We start from the raw sequence: 22,329 nt of genomic DNA, 5'->3' as shown, positions 1-22,329 counted from the left end.
ACACTGCGTTTATATGATGCAGTGCCCTTTGCACCATCGGGTGCGGATAAGGGTTTGAATATTTTAAATTATTAACTTGTTAATTTTCTGCTAAATTCACTGATTCTCTCGTAAAATATGATTCATTCAATTTACAACTTAGATTGTTAGTATGTACGTGTACTAATCTCGATAATATCTATATAGGTATGCATACCGCTTTATATATGGTATTATTGGAAAATAAGCAGAGTGAAACCATACTGATGATATTTATACTATTATTTTTTGGTTTATAAATAATTTATATGCATTACATTAAATTAATTTAAAATAAAATTACATGTACTGGTGAAAGTGTCCAATGGTTATAACGTTAAACAAGTTAAAGTAATAAAGAAAATCATTGTAAAAATTAAAAATAACTTTATTCCAGAATTAAATGGAGTAACTCAAATGTGGAGCGAATATCTTAGGTTCGTGTCTGTAGCAGCCTGTCATTTTAAGATGTAATGATATAGAAAATTTATAACCATAATTTATTGCTCAAAACGTAAAAAATAGTATCATGTTTCAAGCTACGAACTTGTATTATAGGAAAATAAATTGCAACTGAAAGTACTGAGTATATATGATAAAATTTGCGAACACAGATTTCCCTACGGCCTCAGCCGCGTAACGTTCGAGAGGAGAGAGGACACAAATGTATGCAGAGGTAATCAGATATCGGTAATCACGCTGAATCCCCGGCAACTTGGACATCCCGGGTCACAGACGTGCGATTAAAATTGCTTTCGCCTTTCCAGCTATGGAACAACCTGTTCTCTTGGAATAAACCAATGTAACAACCGCATTGCCTCTGTACGCTTCGGCGCTCATTTTACCTTTGCGTCACAGTTATCTTTGGGACTGCTTACTGCAGAAGGGCATATATCAGGGATGCCGAATGATCAACGATTTCACGATTTAAAATTTGTGTATGGTTTACCATTTTAAAGTAACATTAATACGTATATTAAAAAATGTATTTTGGCCTACAAGGGCGAGGGCTAAAAATGTGAATGTATACAATATCATGCAAATTAGATTTCATTAAAAAAAAGGATTTTTTGGTGAATTTAGTTTGGTCTATCGTATATCACGAATACCGCTGGTTCATAAAAACTAGAGACGTTTTCTTCCTCCTAAAAAAATGTGTCTATATAATCTAAAAGTAGTTTTTATGTTGAACTCATTTTGTTATGACTTAAATTTAATCTTCAATATTCTATTATCACGGGACGTTTTTATGAATCCGATAAAACGAATTGAAAGATTAACTACAATTTTATTAATTCATTTCAATAATTATTTTGTAATAGAGTTGTGGGATGTTTAATTTTTTTTAATGTTTCGGTTTTACACTTGTTTTATTGTAATAAATCGCATTAAAAATGTATTAGGTGTATGCATATGAAATCGCCTTTTTTGTTGCTAAATTTAACCATTTTATCAATATCAAAGGGAAAGAATACATTAATTGAAATAATTAATGTATTTTTATGGGTTATTTTGATTTTTGTATTCAGTGTGTCGTTAAGTTACAAAAGAACACATCAATGTCGGCGAGGGACAGTATTCAGATTGACTGTTGTAAGTTAATTATTATCAGAGACAATAAATGTTTTGACTAACCGTATTTTTCAACACAAGATAACAACATCTTAAAAATCGTAAAATATTATTTGCGTAAAAAGCTGATTTTAGAATATAACAACATATTCTAATCTAGTTCTGTAATATTGAAACATTGGTTTCAACAGTGTTTGGCGTATGATGAGCAATGGACATTATTTTTATGAGCATTTCGTATATCATTTTTGCACGAACAGTATGACTCCCTGAAGTATGGAACCAGTATTTCATTCATTGCCACATACATTTTCAACAAATAATATGAGCGGAGCTTATTTTATTGAAATATAAAAATGTTATTATCTTATAAAATTGGATAAATTGACGAAATACCTTTCTTAACCCTTCGTCAAAGTATTTCTGCTAAATATTTATATAATTAATGCTTTTTTTAAAAATAATTTAACGACTGTTTTTTCTTGAACAATTGTGAAAATAGAGAATTTGAAAATAAATTAATCGATAAAATTGATGTATTACAGTTATAATTTTATAAGTGAGATACATAAAAAATGGAAAGTAATACTGTGTCAATAAAAATCAATATTTCTGCTTTGCAGTTTTTATTTAAATACATTTTTTTAAATGAAAAAACATGAATACAAGTAATACGTTGTGTCCCAGTAAACTACTAAGTTTGTCTATAGATTTTTTGTTTGTAGCCTTTTAGGTTATATTCTCACGATATATTATTTCATAAATTGCAATCAGTTGAACATCCAGAAAGGTGCTTCGTCAACAATTTGTTTTGAATATTGTTTTTTCTTCACATTTGTCTCTCAGAAGAATGTGCGACAAAACGATGTATGATAGATGTGCGAGTAGTTAAATAAGGAAGGAATGCAAATCTGAGATAAGCATTATCGATAAAATTAAGAAAGGTGTGTTGAGATGGGTTTGGACATGTGTAACAAATGAGTGAGGAAAGAACGGTAAAACGGATTTATGAGGCGAATGTTAGTGGGAAAAGAAGCAGAGAAAGACCGAGAAAAACATGGCACGATCAGGTATGCCAAATACTTGAAAGTGGTCAGGTTAGGAGTCGTAACAATCGGTGGGTATGTATGAGGAGATGCATGAACGTGGAAGGGGCGAATAATGTTTGCAAGGACAGAGTGGAGTGGCGCTCTATTCTCTCTGCCTACCCCTGCGGGGAAGCGGCGTGATGGTTAGTTATTTAGTTAGTTAGATATAATGTTTCAATATTATTTTAGTTACATTAAAAAAAATAGTATGATCCATAAATTAAAATAAAAAAACTTATTCATCCTACCTATAGTATAATATTAATTCTGCTCAAATAAATGGACCTTCGGTAGCTAATGTTCAAAAGATTTTTTTCTATCTTTGGGAAATCTATTTGGGAGGGTTAAGTCCTCTGGATTTGATGAAATTCCCGAATCAAAATAGTAAAATGATTAAGTAAATTCCCCAGGAAGATTAAATGTCTTCATAAAATTATACAAATCTAAAGAATGCAGAATTTAGTTATTTTTTTTCTCAGTTAATACTCGTATATTCAATTAGAATGTACTACAATATACACTTAATGAAATCAAATATGAAATCTATTCTGAACTAATGTATTATAAATTCAAAAACTCAATTTATATTATTTCATTTGATTTTTATTAATTTGAAAAAATTGCTGTGATTAATAAAAAAAAACTTTAATACATTAAATAGATTTTATTAATTAATTCGGCAGTCACATTGTGGTAAAATCTATCCATTTTTAATTATGTTTTACTTAGCAAATACCAGTATTTCTTAAAATCTTTGATATTAATTACTTTGACAACCTTCTTCAACCTTCAACGTCCCAAGGACCCAACTCTAAAATTTAGTATTCGCTTCACATACGGTTTTTGAAAATGATGTGGAACGCATCGAAACACGTGTCATAGTGGATTTTAAGAAATAGTGGTATTTACTAAGTAAAACATTGATTTAAAAAAAACATAAAATAGAATTTAAGATGCAAAATGTACGTAGAATTATGTAAAAAATAATGAGTATCCACCGACTACAAATTATTTTCAACAATAATATATCGCTTTTCTTTCAACGAGCTTTTTGACTATGAGTGGAAGAAAAAGAAAAGATTAACCAGTTTTTGTGATGACTGATTAATATTTCATTTCTAGCGTTATTTTATGAAGTTGCACAACGATCGAACGAGCGAACGAAATGCGATCCCTCAGACGAATGTGTGGCAAAACGATGTTTGATAGATGTTCGAATGATGAAATAAGGAAAGAATGTAAGGCTAAGCATTATCGATAAAATTAAGAAAGGTGTGTTGAGATGGTTTGGACATGTGGAGCGTATGAGTGAAGAAAGAACGGTTAAACAAATTTATGAGGCGAATGTAGTTGGAAAAAGAAGCAGAGGACGACCGAGGAAAACTTGGCACAATCAGGTATGTCAAATACTTGAAAGCGGCCGGGTCAGGAGTCGTAATAATCGTCGGGTATGTATGAGGAGATGCATGAATGTAGAAGAGGCAAAGAATGTTTACAAAGACAGAGTGGTGTGGAGTTCGATTCTCTCTGCCTACCCCTACGGGGAAGCGGCGTGATGGTTAGTTAGTTAGTTAGTTAGCACAACGATCTTTATGAACAAAGAAAAATGTGTAAGAGGATATCCTCTTTATTCGAATGAATCTGAATCGAAAGTTCTCCATATAGGCTGGGAAATTTGTGGCAAGTTTGATAAATCAATCAGCTTCCTAGTTTATTTAGTAAACAGCCCGCATGAAATTTGACCTGGCATTGCAATGCCACCAGTGTCGTTGAAAGACTACTTTACATTTTTTCTCTTGTATATTTAAAGACGTGACTATGTCATTTTCGTCATAAAAATGTTGCTTGTTAAAGTGATTGATGAGAAAAAATAATCGACATAATATTATATTATTTTTTGACATCTCATCAAAGATGAAGAAGAATATGGAAGTCTGGGTATTCACGGGGCTGACGACCGTCATAGGCTGGTTGAAGTGATCACTTTACACACGTGTAATATTCACTAATTGTACATATATATATATATATATATATATATATATATATATATATATATATATATATATATATATATATATATATATATATATATATATATATATATATATATATATATATATATATATATATATATATATATATATATATATATATATATATATATATATATATATATATATATATATATAATAACCCATAATTGTGTGTGATCACTTAAACCAGCTTATGACAGTCGTCAGCCCCGTAAATGCCCAGACTTCCATATTCTTCTTCATCTTTGATGAGATGTCAAAAAATAATATGAATATAAACACAGTATAAGTGAATTTTGAGAGAAATAATAAAGTTTGATGTTACCCAGATATCTTCAACAGATGACTGATGATTCTACTGGCGATGATATTTGTATTCCTTCTTCAATGACACAGCCACCGCGTTTATTACCACCTTTGTCGTGTTTATAAACCTTATAGCGCTGGGCATTTACGGGACTGACGACCGTCATATTTTCGAATACTACAGAGTAGTGAAAACTGCCGAGTAGATACGTTTATGTTATCAACATTGCACTTGAGTCATTGTTCATCACATTGAGTTAAAAGTCATTCGTTTTTTAACACAGGCAATCCCCATTGTAATAAACCCCTGGATCAGTTTTGTATTTTTTTTTCAGAACAGGTATCTCCAAATACCTAGTGAGGATAGACAGTGTCCAATAAAAAAAAAAAATAATGTATAATGTTTATCGAAAAAGAACCTGAAAAATGTGCTGTCCCCATAGGATGATGAGCGGTCAAAAACTCTTCTTCATTATTGAATTTACGAAAATATATGCTCTACATTATTCTGACAACACAGGAACTATCGAGTTGGTGTTATTTTTTCTAACGAAAAAATAGATTGCGTTTGATACAGGTAGTAAATTTGTAATTATTCTCTTGGTTGCTGGTGGTCTGGTTACCATTGATTCTAGTATTTCCAGGAATAACATTATTAGACGTGTAATCTTTCTATGTCATAAACTGGTCCCTGGTTCATTAAGATTAAACTTGGAACGGTCTTATTAAGTAAGAACTGTTTTTTGGAATATCTTGAACACCCCCTCTGGTGAGAATATTCATATCGGCTGGAGCAAGTCGATGTCATAGGAGATGCATAGGCCATCAGATTAAATTTGGAAGCCGCTCACATTTTTCGTCCGGTGACTATTACATGTCATGAATTTAGTTGCTTATTTGTATCAACTTAACTTTGGATTGTTTTTCTAGTAAGTAACTTTGTCTTTTTGTTTCTTAGTAAATTTGACTTATTTCACAGATTACATTTTTTCATTTTGCGGCTCAGTGAAGTTAAGTTTATTTGTCTATGAGCCTTCCAAACGTTGAGCTGTGAGTGTTTCTCATTATGACATAAGTGTAAAATACTATTCACTTAATGTAATTAAATATTAATAATTACCAACTGCGAAATGCAAAGATTACACTTTCAATCCAAATATTTTAATTGTTTAACTGTTTTAATCAAGATGACATAACTTGTAATTTGAACGTAGACGTATATTCACGGATAGTTTTTTTTCTTCATAAAATTCTAATATAAAATATTGATCTTTGTATGTAGAATATTCACTAAAAATTTTCATTTCAAAAATTGTTTCAACGATGACTGAAATCACGAATAAACGTCACGTTACTAATTGCCTTGACAGACGTAGGCGCTTTTGAGTTAGCTGATGATTTCTGTTGAGTCCTATAAAGATCGCGCAATCGCTCTGCATCAATTTTGATATTTATTTCTGAATCTCCTTTTTTGGCATTCCTCGAATTTCCCTGAATTGTTGACCTTTATCCATTGTGATGTACCTCCGCGTGATGAAAGGTCACGCTCTTGCTGAAACCCCATAAATTTCCCTTTCATTAATATTTCTTCTCCCTTTTCAATTTGAATTGTTGTGACTCTACGTTTGGGATCAAACGATGATACTTACCCAAATTCCCTTGCATCTTTTTGATGAAATAACTATACTTTATAAAATGAAGATAAATCTTTGTTTTTTACTCATCTTACATATTAGCTATTATCAAAGGTTAAATTTACTTTATTTATATGTTAAGTGTTTACTAAATTGTATTTTCTTTTCAAAAAATAAAATTTGTGACAATTGTTTCGCCTTGTGACAGTAGCTTGTAAATACCATAACAAGGCGAAAATATTGACACAAATTTTATTTTTATGTATTTTTAATAATAAACTACAATTTTGTAGACTCATAAAATCAGTGCTCAATTTAAATATTTAATTTATTACATAAATTAAAATGGAGTTCTACAAAATAAACGCCAAATCCATAAATTAATTTACTTTGCCGTTCCCAGCATTCACTCTCATTTCTGAAAATGTATATCTCTATCAATCTTTCCATTCCCAGAAAACATACTTCCTAAATATACGAAATCATCAACCTGTTCCGTAATTTCTACATTTCCTAATATTTCACACCCTGATCTACATTCACCTGTTTCAAAAACCATAATTTACAAAAAAAAACAAAATATGTATTTATAACAAATAACCCTTTTCAAACATGAAATTCGTTTCACATACACCGTAATTTGTTCCCTCATTGCCTTCTGGAAATATCTGAATTACGTAAAAATATGAATGTCATCTGAAGGTGACACGTTCGACACGTGGAGTATAGGGGGATGTATTCTAGTTATTTTCGAAAGAAGATCTTGGGGGAATGTTCTATTATGCATTCAATTTCTAAAAAATTGCTAAGGCAACCAAGTAAGGAATGAGGTTTAATTTTAGACGTACGTATTTTTTTATACTCCGTATATCTCCGTTTTATGTGAGAGGTCCAAAAACAACAGTTTTCTTTCTCCTTTCGTGTGACAAATTGTTGGATAAATTTGTCAGATATCAATTTAAATATAAGTGATTTAGTTACATTTTCCTACCAGTCTAAAAATCAGTGTAAGATGATGCATCATTCGAAGCGTAATTAATGTTGTAAGCTTTTAGAATGCAACGGGCTGCTAGGTCACTAATGGGTGGTTCAGAGCAATACGTTTCCAGCTCGTGAGATGTAACTATTTCGTTGAATTTCCAAATATATTTTGGTTATCAGTTCTGCTGATATATTTTATTCTCCATTTTAACAGGGAGGGTGAATTTTAAAAGAAAACTGCGTTGGAGTGTAAACGCTTACAACATTTTTTGCAAGAAGTAATAATTATTCCGAGAAAGATTCCATTGAAATATTTGAAAATATTTCCATTGAAACGAAGAATTTGATTTGCACTAGTAAGTCGTTGGGTGTGAAATATTTTGTCTAGTAATTCGTTTCATAAATCCTTTAGAAATATTTATACAAGAACCGCCACCACTATTCATCACAAAAATTTCTAGTATATTGATATTGAGTAAAACACTTAAATCTCAACTCTGTTAAAATTGGTAAAAACCGAATAACGGATTTTTTTCTAAAATTTCGAAATTATTAGCGATTGTCTCTAATAATATGAAGGGTGTCGATAGATTCTGCCATCAATTTGAAGAAACAAGTGTGGAAAAGGGTATTTTTTTACATGCAATAGGCAAATAATTTGCTGTTTAATGTATAAAATATAAAACAATTATTTACTGATATGGTAAAATTCTCTAAAGTATTTTAGGGTATGATTTTTAGAGTATTTTGTATTATATTAGATTCTTTTTCACTTCTTTATGTTATTTAATAGGTTTAAAAGCTTTAAGCTAATTTTTTTTAAACTTTAGACGTTATTATATTTTATGTTTTTTCAAACGTGGGTACATTGTTAATTTTATAAGCATATTTTACCTTATACCGGTTCTACACAAGTAATTTCATTATATCTTCGAAGTTTGGTTAAATATTGTATTTAATATCACAGAAATTACTAAACAACCGGCATTTTCACTTTGTACGAGTATGATCTATGGCAAAAATCGATATGATGTAAGTCATATCCATCGTTTTATGAGGATAAGAAAATAAAATAAATTGAATTAATTTCAACATGACACACTTATAAATTAAATTAAATTAATGATTGTTCCGTGGTTAGTGTCGCGGACTCTTATGTCAGAGTTTCTCGGTTCGAATCCACTCTACCAAAATTTGATAAATACCTATTCTAATAATGAGCCACTAAGGCTCACAGAAATAGTATGAAAATGAAATATTTGTGTAAATAATAAATACACGAATATAAAAAAGTGTAAAAAAAATAATGCCCGATCCCTTAATTTTCCTCACACAAATTATTTGGCCGCGTGTTTTATTAGACGCTATACTTTTCCTCTTCTTTGTTACCGATGGCGATGTATGTAATATTATAAGACAATATTTTTCATTAGCTGTGTGAGATCTCAAAACTTGATTAATAAATTAAGCAAGCGGAATATAAATCAATCTGTTTCGATTCTTTTAAAATAGTTATCTACGATAATTTTATTCACTTTCTACCAATTGATTGTCTCATTGATGCTCGAAGATTTACAAATATGTATACAACGAATCTATAATATAGCTCGAGTGTGATTCGAAGGGCATAATTTTATAAAAACAACCTAACAATAGTAATGTATTCATTCAAGTTAATGAATCCACATAATATAGCTTTGAAAAATGAGTTGATGTATTTAATTTTTTTTATTTATTGGATGAGCCAAGAAAAGTCTTCAAAACTTAAATAAATAACGAAATGTTAGTTACTTATTTTAGCTCACATTAAGATTCTTGTCTATTGGTTCCCCCTGGTCTATTGAGACCCACTCGGCTCTTTAAAGACAATTCCTATACCTATGCGATTTAAAATATGCGGACGATGCAGTTCTAATTAAAACATCAATCGAAGCCCTGTAATATATAATTGACTCAATCCAAATAAACTCCGTTCGGTTAGGCCTAAGAGTGAATGCCAAAAATACCAATGTCATGTGCAACTCAGACTGTCTGGACCAAGATCAACATCTTAATTATGTGGGATGAGCGCTCGTTTAAGTCGACACCTTCATATACCTTGGAACACTCATGGTAGTGTCCAAAAGGAACTGAACGTACGGCTCGGAATGGCAGGAGCCATATTCAATAAAATGCGCAATGTCTGGGACTCACTGCTTTACTCGACAAAAACCAAGTGTCGTCTCTTTAACGCCTGCATCCTAACAGTTCCTAGACAATTCCTATACCAGAACGCAACAAAAACTACACATCATTGCCGTATTATTTTATACATACTTAAAAAAAGGTTAACATTTTAATATGTTTTGTGTATCACATGTATGTAATATAAAAGATGTTTCATTAATACTTTACGCAAAAATTATTTTCTCTACTTGATGTTTCTAATAGCACAATTCCGTATACTTTCACTATTGAAGACAAATATCTTTAATGGCCATTAAAAAAATATTTCGGACATATTTGGTTAAAAATTGGACGTATCTTATGAACACTCTCCATTTATTAAAAACTCTCCATTAACATACTTTGACATTTCGGATATTTCTAAATATTACTATGGATTAATAATTTCTTCAATGATCAATGATAAATTAACGAAATGTGGAGGAAATTTTTTAATGCTCTAATGGCTTCCTCTCTGCCTACCCTACAATATTATTGGACAGTGATGAAACATCATGTTCTTACATATTTTGTGAAAAAGTTTTCCATTAAAACTCATTCCAAGTCTCAAATAAAAGATCCAAAACAAACACGGAGATTGATATATTTTCTAATTAGATTATTTTGAATGGATCCTCTTATTTTTAAGAGTTCTTTTGTAAGCATATCAAAATCCATATATTTCAGCATATTGAAGCATCATTATTGTCAATAATGATCATTATTTGAAAAGATTCTTTCCATTGAAATTATTGTTCAGCGTTTCATCACGTACTTGAAATAAATAAATAGCTTTCCTGGAAATTTCTTCATAGTTTAGAGATATACTCGTATGCTAAAAGTATTCTTAATGAATTAGATAAATAAATTAGAATTTCGTTAAAAAAACCATTATTTAATTAATTATACATTTATCATCAATTAATTATAAACGAACTAGTACCGAAAAACAAAATACAAACCATAACATAATAAGTACTCAATCAAACATTCAAATTAACCAATAACAAAATGTTTAAGTTACTAATAATGCTAATAAAAATGTTCTTTTAACCAATATAATTCATTTTTCTAAAAAAAAAAAACCTAATTTTTATGGATGTGTGAAATATTGATGGTTAACGCCCTAAAAAGGCGTAACAATTGTCCCGAATTTAATTTTTAAATTTTTACGTTTTAATGAAATGAAATGGACCCTAAAAATCGGTGTTTTATTATTTATTTATTAAAATCAGATTTTAATATATAAAATAGAAATTATGGAGTTCTACAAATTGAACGTCAAATCAATAAATATATTTATTGATTTGTTGATAGAAATCGTTGCTTTATAGGTACCCGAGAATATTTGTGGTTTCGGATAATGGTAGAGGATCGACTCACGGTACCCCTCTTTGCTTTCTACGGCGCACAAGGGCGCCGCGGTGCACACTTTGGGAACCCCTGCTCTAGACCATAGGTTCCCAAAGTGGCCAACCTAGCCCTAGAGAAAGATGAGGGGGTTGTTCTAGGGGAGTAGGGGTTATTTGATGGGAAGCAAACAAGGGATCATGTCAAGAATTCTCGTTTAAAAAGCAGATACACATACTTTTTCCTGGACTAAGGTTTGTGGTTAGAATTTTTTTCGTTGCATGTCCTGCTCAGAAACTATGCGATTTAAAATATGCGGACGATGCAGTTCTAATTAAAACATCAATCGAAGCCCTGTAATATATAATTGACTCAATCCAAATAAACTCCGTTCGGTTAGGCCTAAGAGTGAATGCCAAAAATACCAATGTCATGTGCAACTCAGACTGTCTGGACCAAGATCAACATCTTAATTATGTGGGATGAGCGCTCGTTTAAGTCGACACCTTCATATACCTTGGAACACTCATGGTAGTGTCCAAAAGGAACTGAACGTACGGCTCGGAATGGCAGGAGCCATATTCAATAAAATGCGCAATGTCTGGGACTCACTGCTTTACTCGACAAAAACCAAGTGTCGTCTCTTTAACGCCTGCATCCTAACAGTGCTGCTGTACGGATGCGAGTCGAGGCACCTCACCAAAGCTCAAAGCAAGAAACTAGCATGTTTTGAAAATAGGTACCTGAGGCGAATACTGGGTATAAAGTGGTATGACTTCGTCAGGAATGACAATTTGAGGAGAAGAACTGAACAGCCCCTCATACTGGAAGTCCTGGAGAGGAGAAGGTAGACATGATTGGGACATGTCCTTAGAATGCCACCTGAGAGCACCAACCCCTCATGTCTCTTCTTCCAACCCCGAGGATTCCGGCGCCCCGGAAGGCCGCTGACGACCATTCACCGACTATACTCAGCGGAACTTCGGACTGATCTGTGAGGTAGCCAAGGAGATGGCGCGTGACAGAGTGACTTGGAGACGTCTCATGTTGGCCATATGCTTCACCTAGGGAGCAAACATGGAAAGAAGAAGAAGTAGAATAATAATTACCTTTATTATTATTTTTTGCAAGTTGTTTTATTTTCCAAATAACTTTCTGAAATGGGAAAAAATAGTCTCGTTGTTGAATATCAGGTTCGTCATTCTCACTGAGATTATTTAATAAATATTAATTACACAACAGTCGTAGACTTATCTCGATAGTCTATCTTGAGAAATTGTACATGGTACAAAATGTTACAAGTACGTCGGTTTCAAGAAGTTTCGATGTATCGGAAACCGGCACTTTGAGTGCTTCAGTACTTTGAATAGAGTCGATGGCCTTGGAAACCTTGTAGGCAAGTTTAGTCAGTGAACTCAATAAAACCTTTAATGGACCACGAGGCTTCACGATACTCTTACTTAATTGTGTGTTTTTCTATTGATTCTCACGCGCGATGCACGCTTATTACTCACGTTCAACTAATGTTTTTACAATTGTGAATTGGAATGCTGCGAATTTTATTTCATAAGCCGCCAACAGTATAAGGATATTTTGACAATATATTTAAGAGGACTATAATACTAATCTATAAATAAGCTGGGAATAATGTATTGCCATATAAAAACAAGTAAACTGCATGAAATCATCGCGTTTGCGATATGTGTAACGTATAAGTCAATTAGGAGAAGACGAGGTAACTAGATATGTGATTTAGATCCTTGTGTATACAAACAAAACGCATTTCATATGAAACTAATTAAATTAAATAATCAAAACAAATCAGGAATAACATTTCTGTTATATCAGAGAAAATATGGAGATACATACTTCAGCTATCATAAACCTTTAATTTATTAGAATTTTTTGGAATATGAATGAATGTAAATTGATGAATAAAATAAATAAATCATCTGATTATGAGAGATTTTCATAAATAGAATTCCGCGCATCCATTTTCTTTTCCTGAAATAATAATTAAAAAAAAAACAAAAAAATATACATAAATATAGTTAAGTATTTTACAAATAAATACATATATATATATATATATATATATATATATATATATATATATATATATATATATATATATATATATATATATATATATATATATATATATATATATGTATATATATATATATATATATATATATATATATATATATATATATATATATATATATATATATATATATATATATATATATATATATATATATATATATATATATATTTGAATATTATTTTTTGACATCTCATCAAAGATGAAGAAGAATATGGAAGTCTAGGCATTTACGGGGCTGACGACCGTCATAGGCTGGTTTAAGTGATCACTTTACACACGTGTAACATTAACCAATTCTACCGATTATTGACAACCACACTACTCAAATTCTTGGAAGTTCTGTATATGTGAACCAATTTAGAAACCTTGTTCTTGAATCACTAGAACTTCACTAGAGACATCTATTGGTGAGATGTAAAGAAGCTTTTGGACACACTTAAAATGTTGTAAATATATATATATATTTGAATGTTATGTACCTTGTAATTGGCTTTGCTGTCATATACATGTAAATAAATTGATAAAATAACTACTACTTCTACTATCTTTAATCAAATTATCCACCAATAAGTAATGCTTAAAATTTAAAATAAATTCCAAATTGTAAGTGTGACGTCGTCATAAACTTAACCATTTTTGATTCGCTTCGAATTTGAGGCCCTAAAACAATATGAGAAATTGGCGCCGAGCGTATGACCGAATCCAATTAGCGGTGGATAGTTACTGAGTGCCTAGAACCAACCGACTTATGGCTGTCTAAATTCAACGTGTCAACTTTAACATGAGATTTAGTTTTCAATTATTTTTAAAGATTTAAAAAAATAGCGTTGTACAGTGAAGAATAGAGTCCCCAGTGCCCGATTATCGTTGGGTTATGGGTGAATTCTGATGGTAGTTTCCAGATGTATGTTTAAATATGATTTTGATTAGAAGCCGAAAATATTATCACCGTACACTGCAATTGGTGTTTTAGAATTTAAATTACAACTGCCTAAAAAATAAAATTTGAAGTTACACAATTTAGTTAAAAGTCATACAATTAAGCATAGTGCAAAATCGTGAATGTTTAAAACACAAAATAAATTAAGGTTTCAAAACCAAAAAGTAACACGTGTACTAAAAATAAGAATAAAGGAATTTATAATTGTGTATCATGCTATTTGTTTTAGGATTTACTCATCAAGTCAAACATAACTTAATCTTCTCCAAACATTTTTATTATTTTATAAAAGTTAATAAAAAATTATGATTTAATTTAACAGATGATAAGTTAAGATCCAATATGTACAAAAAATTATATTTGTGTTTTCGAATAGACATCATCACGTTTTCGTATTAGTGTACACTCACACTTTTCCTGCATTCTATGGTTGCACTCCAGTACGTACATAATTAAATCACAATCTCTTTCTTAAAATAATATGTGTCTAATGCTGTGGCCAAAAATAATGTTACCAGATTGTATTAAATAGATCGTTGTAACGTCTAGAAAGTCAAAAACCATATATAATCTTTTTTAATGCTAAGGAATGTGACAACGTGAATACATCGCCAGAATGTATTGTAGTTGTGTACATGAATACTAAATATGCGACAGTATAAAAATTTAATTATATGAAAATTTGCGCAAACAAAAATAATCACCCGTTTACTGAAATTCGTCACTAACATCGTTTGGGTCGACATAAAGGTTTTCTCTGATACTTTCCGACATGTAATATTTTAATATAATATTAATATTTTTTAAAATAATATTATAACTTACAAGGTAGCAATTTGGTAGAGGATAGTTGTCTTCATCATATCGAGCGTGACTTCGATATATCTATCTATCTACCTACTAAAACTTAAAAAAATTTGTATTTTTATTCTTCTTCTTCTTTCTGTGCCACTTCTAACGAAGATCGGCGATCATCATGGCTATCTTCACTTTAGATGCTGCAGCTCGGAACAGAGATTTGGTGCTTCTGCCAAACTATTGACGTAGGTTTTTCAGCCATGATGTCCTTCGGCGTCCTTGAGTTTCATCCTTTTTTTTGAGCCTCAATCTTTCTTTCTATTAATACCATTGATGAAAATACTCCGCTTAAAATTATTTCAAAAATGTTTTCAGTGACTTTTAAGACGACGATTTGATAATAAATAATGGAACGAGAATTGAGACTGAAATTTCATGAACGCGTCACGTTTATTAGGCACATTTACGTAAGAGTATACGTATACGTAATACGGTGTTTGAAAATGATGCGGATGCATCAAAACACGTTTCACAATAAATTTTAAGAAATGGTTGATTAACTAAGTAAAACTTAAATTAAAAATTGACAGATATTACCACAAAGTGACTTCCGAATAAATTAATGAGAATATTTTTTTCACCAGTTGATGTGGAATGTTCTCAGCCTCATCTGGATCATTAAGATCTGGTAATTTAAGAACGACCCACGTCTACGGAGGGGTGTTGACTGCATATTGACAATCTCTCAAAGGGAGCCATAGTAACAGGATCTTATTGCTCTAAGCTGATACCGACATTGTCAGGGGTGAAACAAAAGTAGAGGGGGATGAGACTGAGAAAAGGAGTTCCGTTTCATCAGCACAATGTTCCAGTTTATAAAACTTATATATCAACGATATATATATATATATATATATATATATATATATATATATATATATATATATATATATATACATATATATATATATATATGTATATATATATATATATATAAATAAATAAATATATATATATATATATATATATATATATATATATATATATATATATATATATATATATATATATATATATATGTATATATATATATATATATATATATATATATATATATATATATATATATATATATATATAAATATATATATATATATATATTGTATATATAAATATATATAAATGTCCCGTTTGTTTGTTTGTTTAAACTTGATAAATTGCTAAATCAAGCATAGGAAATGTTTGAAACTTTCAAAATATCTTCACTACATTCTCGAGGAGGTCACTGTATTAAAATAATCACATAAAAAATAAATATTTTAATCTTAAAAAAACTCTAAACTTTAAGTATGTGAGAGTTTAAATATCATATTTATTAAACACTGACCACTGACCATTGTTTAAAAACATAATTAGATTTTGGAATAAAATTGTCACTGTGAGGAAAACTTTTTTTTAAAAGTAGGTACTCACTCTATCCTATTAGGAATCAAATAGAGAACTGTTGGTATTTAAAGTAGGTACTTATGGTTAGGTACTAAATATTCTGAATCAAAATTCGATTTTCGAAAAAAATATTTTAATTAATAAATTTCCATAAACTCGTGTTTTTTTAGTGCCATTGTAAGGTATTTTGGTTACACGTAGTTTGTAATAAAACATGCCGAAAACGTATTTAATTACAAGGTATAATAAAAACGTTAAGATATAACTTTGTTTTAAAATCACTATAAATATTTTATTTTAACTTAATTATAATGTCTGACGGTTCGAAGCTAACCGCTTCTTTTTCAAGAGTAATTAATACTATTAATACCAAAAGTATCAGTCTTGAAAAAGAAGCGGTTAGCTTCGAACCGTCAGACATTATAATTAAGTTAAAATAAAATATTTATAGTGATTTTAAAACAAATTTATATTTTAATTATAAAATAGAAAATCACAAAGTTATTGCTTCAAAAATAATTTATATGAATTAGAAGCGTTTGGGAATAACCATTTTGTCCATAGTTTCCATAACCAGGGCTTACCTAATTCAAAGAGATTGCTTCATTTTAATAACACACAAGATAAACCTCAAAAGGTAGCCATACATATATTGCGACAGCAGATTCTCAGCCAGATATAATTATAATAATTATTAATTTATATGTTCGTTTTCGGTACTGTACATTGCTAGGAAGAGAAAGGTCTAATGCTGTTTATTATTCTGGCAAAGTGATTCTAACATATGAATTGAAAATTATGTAGCAAATAATTTTATATTGAGTTGTATTTAATTAAGATATAACTAACTAACTAACTAACCATCACGCCGCTTCACCGCAGGGGTAGGCAGAGAGAATAGAGCGCCACACCACTCTGCCCTTGCAAACATTCTACGCCTCTTCCACGTTCATGAATCTCCTCATACATACCCGCCGATTGTTACGTTTCCTAACCTGACCACTTTCAAGTATTTGGCATACCTGATACCATGTTTTTCTCGGTCTTCCTCTGCTTCTTTTATTTTATTTTTTATTAATTTAGATATAAAAATACATTATAATAATTAATCAAATCATACTATGAATTATAATGCTTTATGATGACCTTGTCAAACTATTTTATTTAAATATCGAATCCTCATTTGATAAGTGTGAAAGTAAACATTTGAATTTCAACGTGACCTGGAGAAATAAAGCCCCAATAAAATACTTCAAGGAAGAAAAGCCCCGTTTTAAAACCTCTACTTACTGACTCGCTGACACTATATGTGTCTAGGTCAAATTTTATTTATTGAATGCCATCATTTATTTGACCAATATACTGCTCTCATTTGGTAAAATAAATGAAGTTCATTTTTTTGGAGATGTCAAAAATAAAATGTTTTTAAGGTGTTACGTGACGTTTTCTTCTTAATTTTAATCTTTTGGCCTTTGCGCGAAAATGTTATTTAACTTCACCCATATATAAGTACTTCCCAGTAATTATTTTATATTTGATTTGTTCATTCTGTAGTTGTGATCAACGTATGACCTGATCTTCGATTCAATCAAGAAATTTCATTCATTTTATTCATTATGTTTGCTGTTTGAAACCACAGTAGTAATTCGAATAAATCGCTGATGCCACATATTGTTTCCTCTTTTATAAACAAAAATGCAATTTGTGTGTAATACATCTTCGCGGCGATTCGATAAATACTCGATACTAGTACGAGAATCGAGAGTGAAATTTTTAAGCAAATTTCGTTACATGAGAGAGAAGAAAGATATAGCGAGAGAGAAAGATAAGGAGAGATATAGCATATATAGAGAATAGAGCAAAAGGTTGATCTGAAAAAGATCGCATCATTCAGCCATGGCGTATTTGATTGCATGTCATAAACAATTTTCATTCATATATTTGTATAAATAAGTATTGTAGAATATGCCCTTTGGTACTGGAAAACTCGGGATTTTTTTATAATTTACTTTCATTATTTAATTAAATATGTGTATGATAATAAATAAATTGTTTATTTTTATTTTTAATCGTAGTTGAGGTATTGCGCAATGTTGTATTGATCCGTGAGAAATTTTCCGAGGGGTAGCATATTTTAATAATTAAACTGCTTGGGATTAAAATTTAATCAAAGTTCTGAAGTACGAATGCTTTCACCCTTAGATTATGGACGTTAACAGGAAGTTGTGTTTGACATCGGACCCGAAGTATTGAACGGTGCGCGGTGGAGGCGTCTAGTGAAGTTCGTATTTTTTGAACTACGTTTGGCGAATACCGGTTAGAATAATAGAGATGAAAATAAATAAACTCTTTTTCTGGCTGAGAAGATGAAATATTATGAAAGGTGGTATACAACCATCGTAATACATATCGCTCACTCCATTCAAGAACGTCATAAATCAAAAAACTTGATTTTTCAGGAGAACGTTTTAAATGTTTAAAAATATAACACAATGTATTAAAAATATATATCAAGCCACTTATTGAAGTTTTTGATGTGCAACAGATCTTTTTAGGTAAAACCTGAAGGTTTTATCTCCATTTGAAAAATATTTAATATATTTAAAAAAATAATTAAACAATTCTTTTCTTCAAAATACAAAAACAACATTTTCTGCCCTGTAGCGGGTAAATATTAAGTTAAAAATATGCCTCTTTTGCAAGGATATAGTACATTTTCACAACATGCACAACTGAAAAATTACAAAATTTGATTTATGACGTTCTTGAAAGGAGTGAGCGATATGTATTATACGTGCGTTAGGTAAGATCTATATTACGAGTATATGTACATGCTTAATTGTACGTTCATTGAGAATACTTTACATATTGCTTATGTTTTGTGTTTATACCACACTTCACATTTGAAAAGTACGGATTACCCAAACAAACAAATATTTTTTTGGTTTATTAAATGTTAATAGGTTGAGTATGTTAAATTAGATATTCCTCTCGTCTGACAAAGATCCATTATGATCATTATTGTCCCTCTTCGGCATTCCTCTGCATTGCGTGTTTTAACCTTTAGCAATATCTTTACTAACATGTGGATAAAGCGATTGTGTTGGAGTCTGTTCAATTGAAATTGTAGGTCAATTTCTTTTCAAAGTGAATGGTTTCCGGCTTAAAAGGTCGCGAATTGGGTGTACCGTAACAAATTGTTAAAGAATAAACATTACTGATTTTTGTACTGATGTAATTTGTGGCTTACACATCAAAAGAAGACCTAATTCCATATGTAATTATTTTTATTTATTTAACACCATACAATTATTTTTTTATGATTGAGGAAAATTTTCCCCCATCGGGTTTTCCCTGACCGGTGGTAGATTTAAAAAATATATTGATGAAATTATGCGAAAAATAAATTGTTTATTATGTGCAATCAAATCGTCGCATGATGCGATCTATTATACATCAATCCAACTCCATTATCCATTCATGAAAAGTTCTTTTATACTTATTTATATTATTTTATGACTTTATGGAAAATGTAGGCAGATCAAAGTTATTTTTATCAATAGAGGTATGTGTAAGGTATTGTTGGATGTGTTACTATGTATTTGGTCTTGTGGTTGTATGATACAATGATTAAAGAAAACACTTGTTTTTTACCACTTGAGTTTTACTATAGACTACATGTTTCAGAAGTTAAACTTCCAACATTCAGGTCTGTATAATAACTAAAATATAAAATATAAAATTGTTCTATAAATAAAGAGAAAAGAAACTAAGGGGAAGGGGTTAGTCAAGGGGCGGAGAGAGAAAACAAAGGATAAATGGAAAGCAAAGGTGAAGAATTTTGAAACAATATATTATTTAATCAATTATTATCAGAATTTAGGTTTTTTTTGGATTTCTAAGTTTTCAAGATAATTCATAATTTGGCCTTTATATGGAACAAGGTGTAATAATTTTAATTTATGAGCGTGAAATGAGTGATTAGTATCTATTATGTGATTTGTAAATTCCGAAAAATAATTACTAACAAGACCGCTATGATGTCCTTTAATTCTAATCTTTAAATTTCTCGCAGTTTGGCCAGTATATTTTTTATCACAATCTCCACACGAAATTTCATAAACACCACTTTTTTTAATAAATCTATTTTAGATTTGTTGTATGATATTGATATATCAATATAGACGAAGTAGAATATGAAAGATATTTGGGGTTTATGATCTGTCATATGTTGGTTAATTGATCACTTTACACACGTGCAAATACACTACTCAACCCGTTATTCAGAATATATGTATTATAATTACGAATATTAATTTCTCGATCGGATTCTGTGTCAATTTGTGCTTATATTGCTCCTATTACTCCACAGATCCATTGCTGTATTTAATCACTGTTTAACTAATATAATGAATACTTGCAACGTGTATTTTGTAAAAAAATAAATAAAAATAATAATGATAATCATACCACGAATCTCCGACGACGTTCAAATTGCTAATATTCTTATCGCAACCTTTCAAAAAGTCAACATTCTATGTAACTTTGTCGAATCTACTTCATAGTCAACATTACGAGTACCTTCGTTAAATCTCATGCTGAAATATATTTTTCATAGAAGTTTGTAAGTTGATTCACAATTCTCACAAATCAATGTAAAAAATGTGTAATAATTATATATAAAAACAGTTGTGTTCGTGTATAAGAAGGCACCTGTGAGGTGCACTTACTCTCTCAAAAGGAGTTTAGAAGGAGAGATCATTAAACTTTCGAGTTGTAAGTCGTAAATTGACATTTTATTTCTGAACACTTCAGCAATTTTACTTCATTGTTTTAAACATTGTTAATTGACCTTTTAGAAAATACCCGTTTTATAAATTAGGGTACCAAAAGATAAAAATCTCCTATATGAATAACAGCTTAAATGTCAAATTTGAAAACTGGTCTCGATCAGGTATATTAAACATGTCCAACAAAGATGAAGTAAGCTTTTTAAGAAGGAATATGAAAGTGTTAGCATTTACAGGGCTTCGACCAGTCATTGGCTGGCTTAAGTAATCATTTTGTCTATATATTGTATTAATTGTCCCTTATTCTTTGTCGAGGGGAGTAATTACAATATTTGTGTATTACAAAGATGTGAAAAACGTTTGTAATAAAGTTATTGGTATAGATAAAAAAAATCTAGTTCGTATTGATAAAGATAGTTTCAAAGATGCAAACTATTATTAATTTATTTATACATAATACACAAAATTGCAAAGTATAAACTTAAAGTCTTTATAAACTTTACCCAGTTTGCCATCTACATACTTCTAAATATGTGGTTCAAAAATCACATTAACAACGAAAAAACATATGTGTACATACCTGGAGTTAAACCATAATATATAATTTATTTATAAACATATAAAAGTTTCAAATATAAATAATTTATTACCTACAGATAGTTTTTTTAAACAATTTTGTTTTCATAAATGACTAACAGCATATAAGCTACTAGTATTGAATAATAATGTTTCGCAATTTCTTTACTCTTCGTTTTTTCAGTCTAAAATGTATTCAATATTACCCTGCATTGGTACCTGAAGCGGAGGGCTGATCACCCTTCCTTCATGTGTTAACGATCAAGATAACACTGCATTTATATAACGCATTGTTATCTTGATCGATGATCCTATACACCATAGGCTGCGGATGAGGGTTTGAAGAATTATTCAATTCTTCATTAACTATGCGTTATGTCTTAACTTAGGTACGTGCCTATCCTAAATGAACAGAATATTTTTTTAAATGTTTGTATTGACATTTCTTAGTGAAACTGCATTTTATATAAAAAAAATAA

This window comes from Brachycentrus maculatus, unplaced genomic scaffold, assembly GCF_059751285.1.
Source record: "Brachycentrus maculatus isolate JH-2025_06_01 unplaced genomic scaffold, ASM5975128v1 h1tg000518l, whole genome shotgun sequence".
Lineage (NCBI taxonomy): Eukaryota > Metazoa > Arthropoda > Insecta > Trichoptera > Brachycentridae > Brachycentrus > Brachycentrus maculatus.
This window is presented reverse-complemented; position numbering follows the sequence as displayed.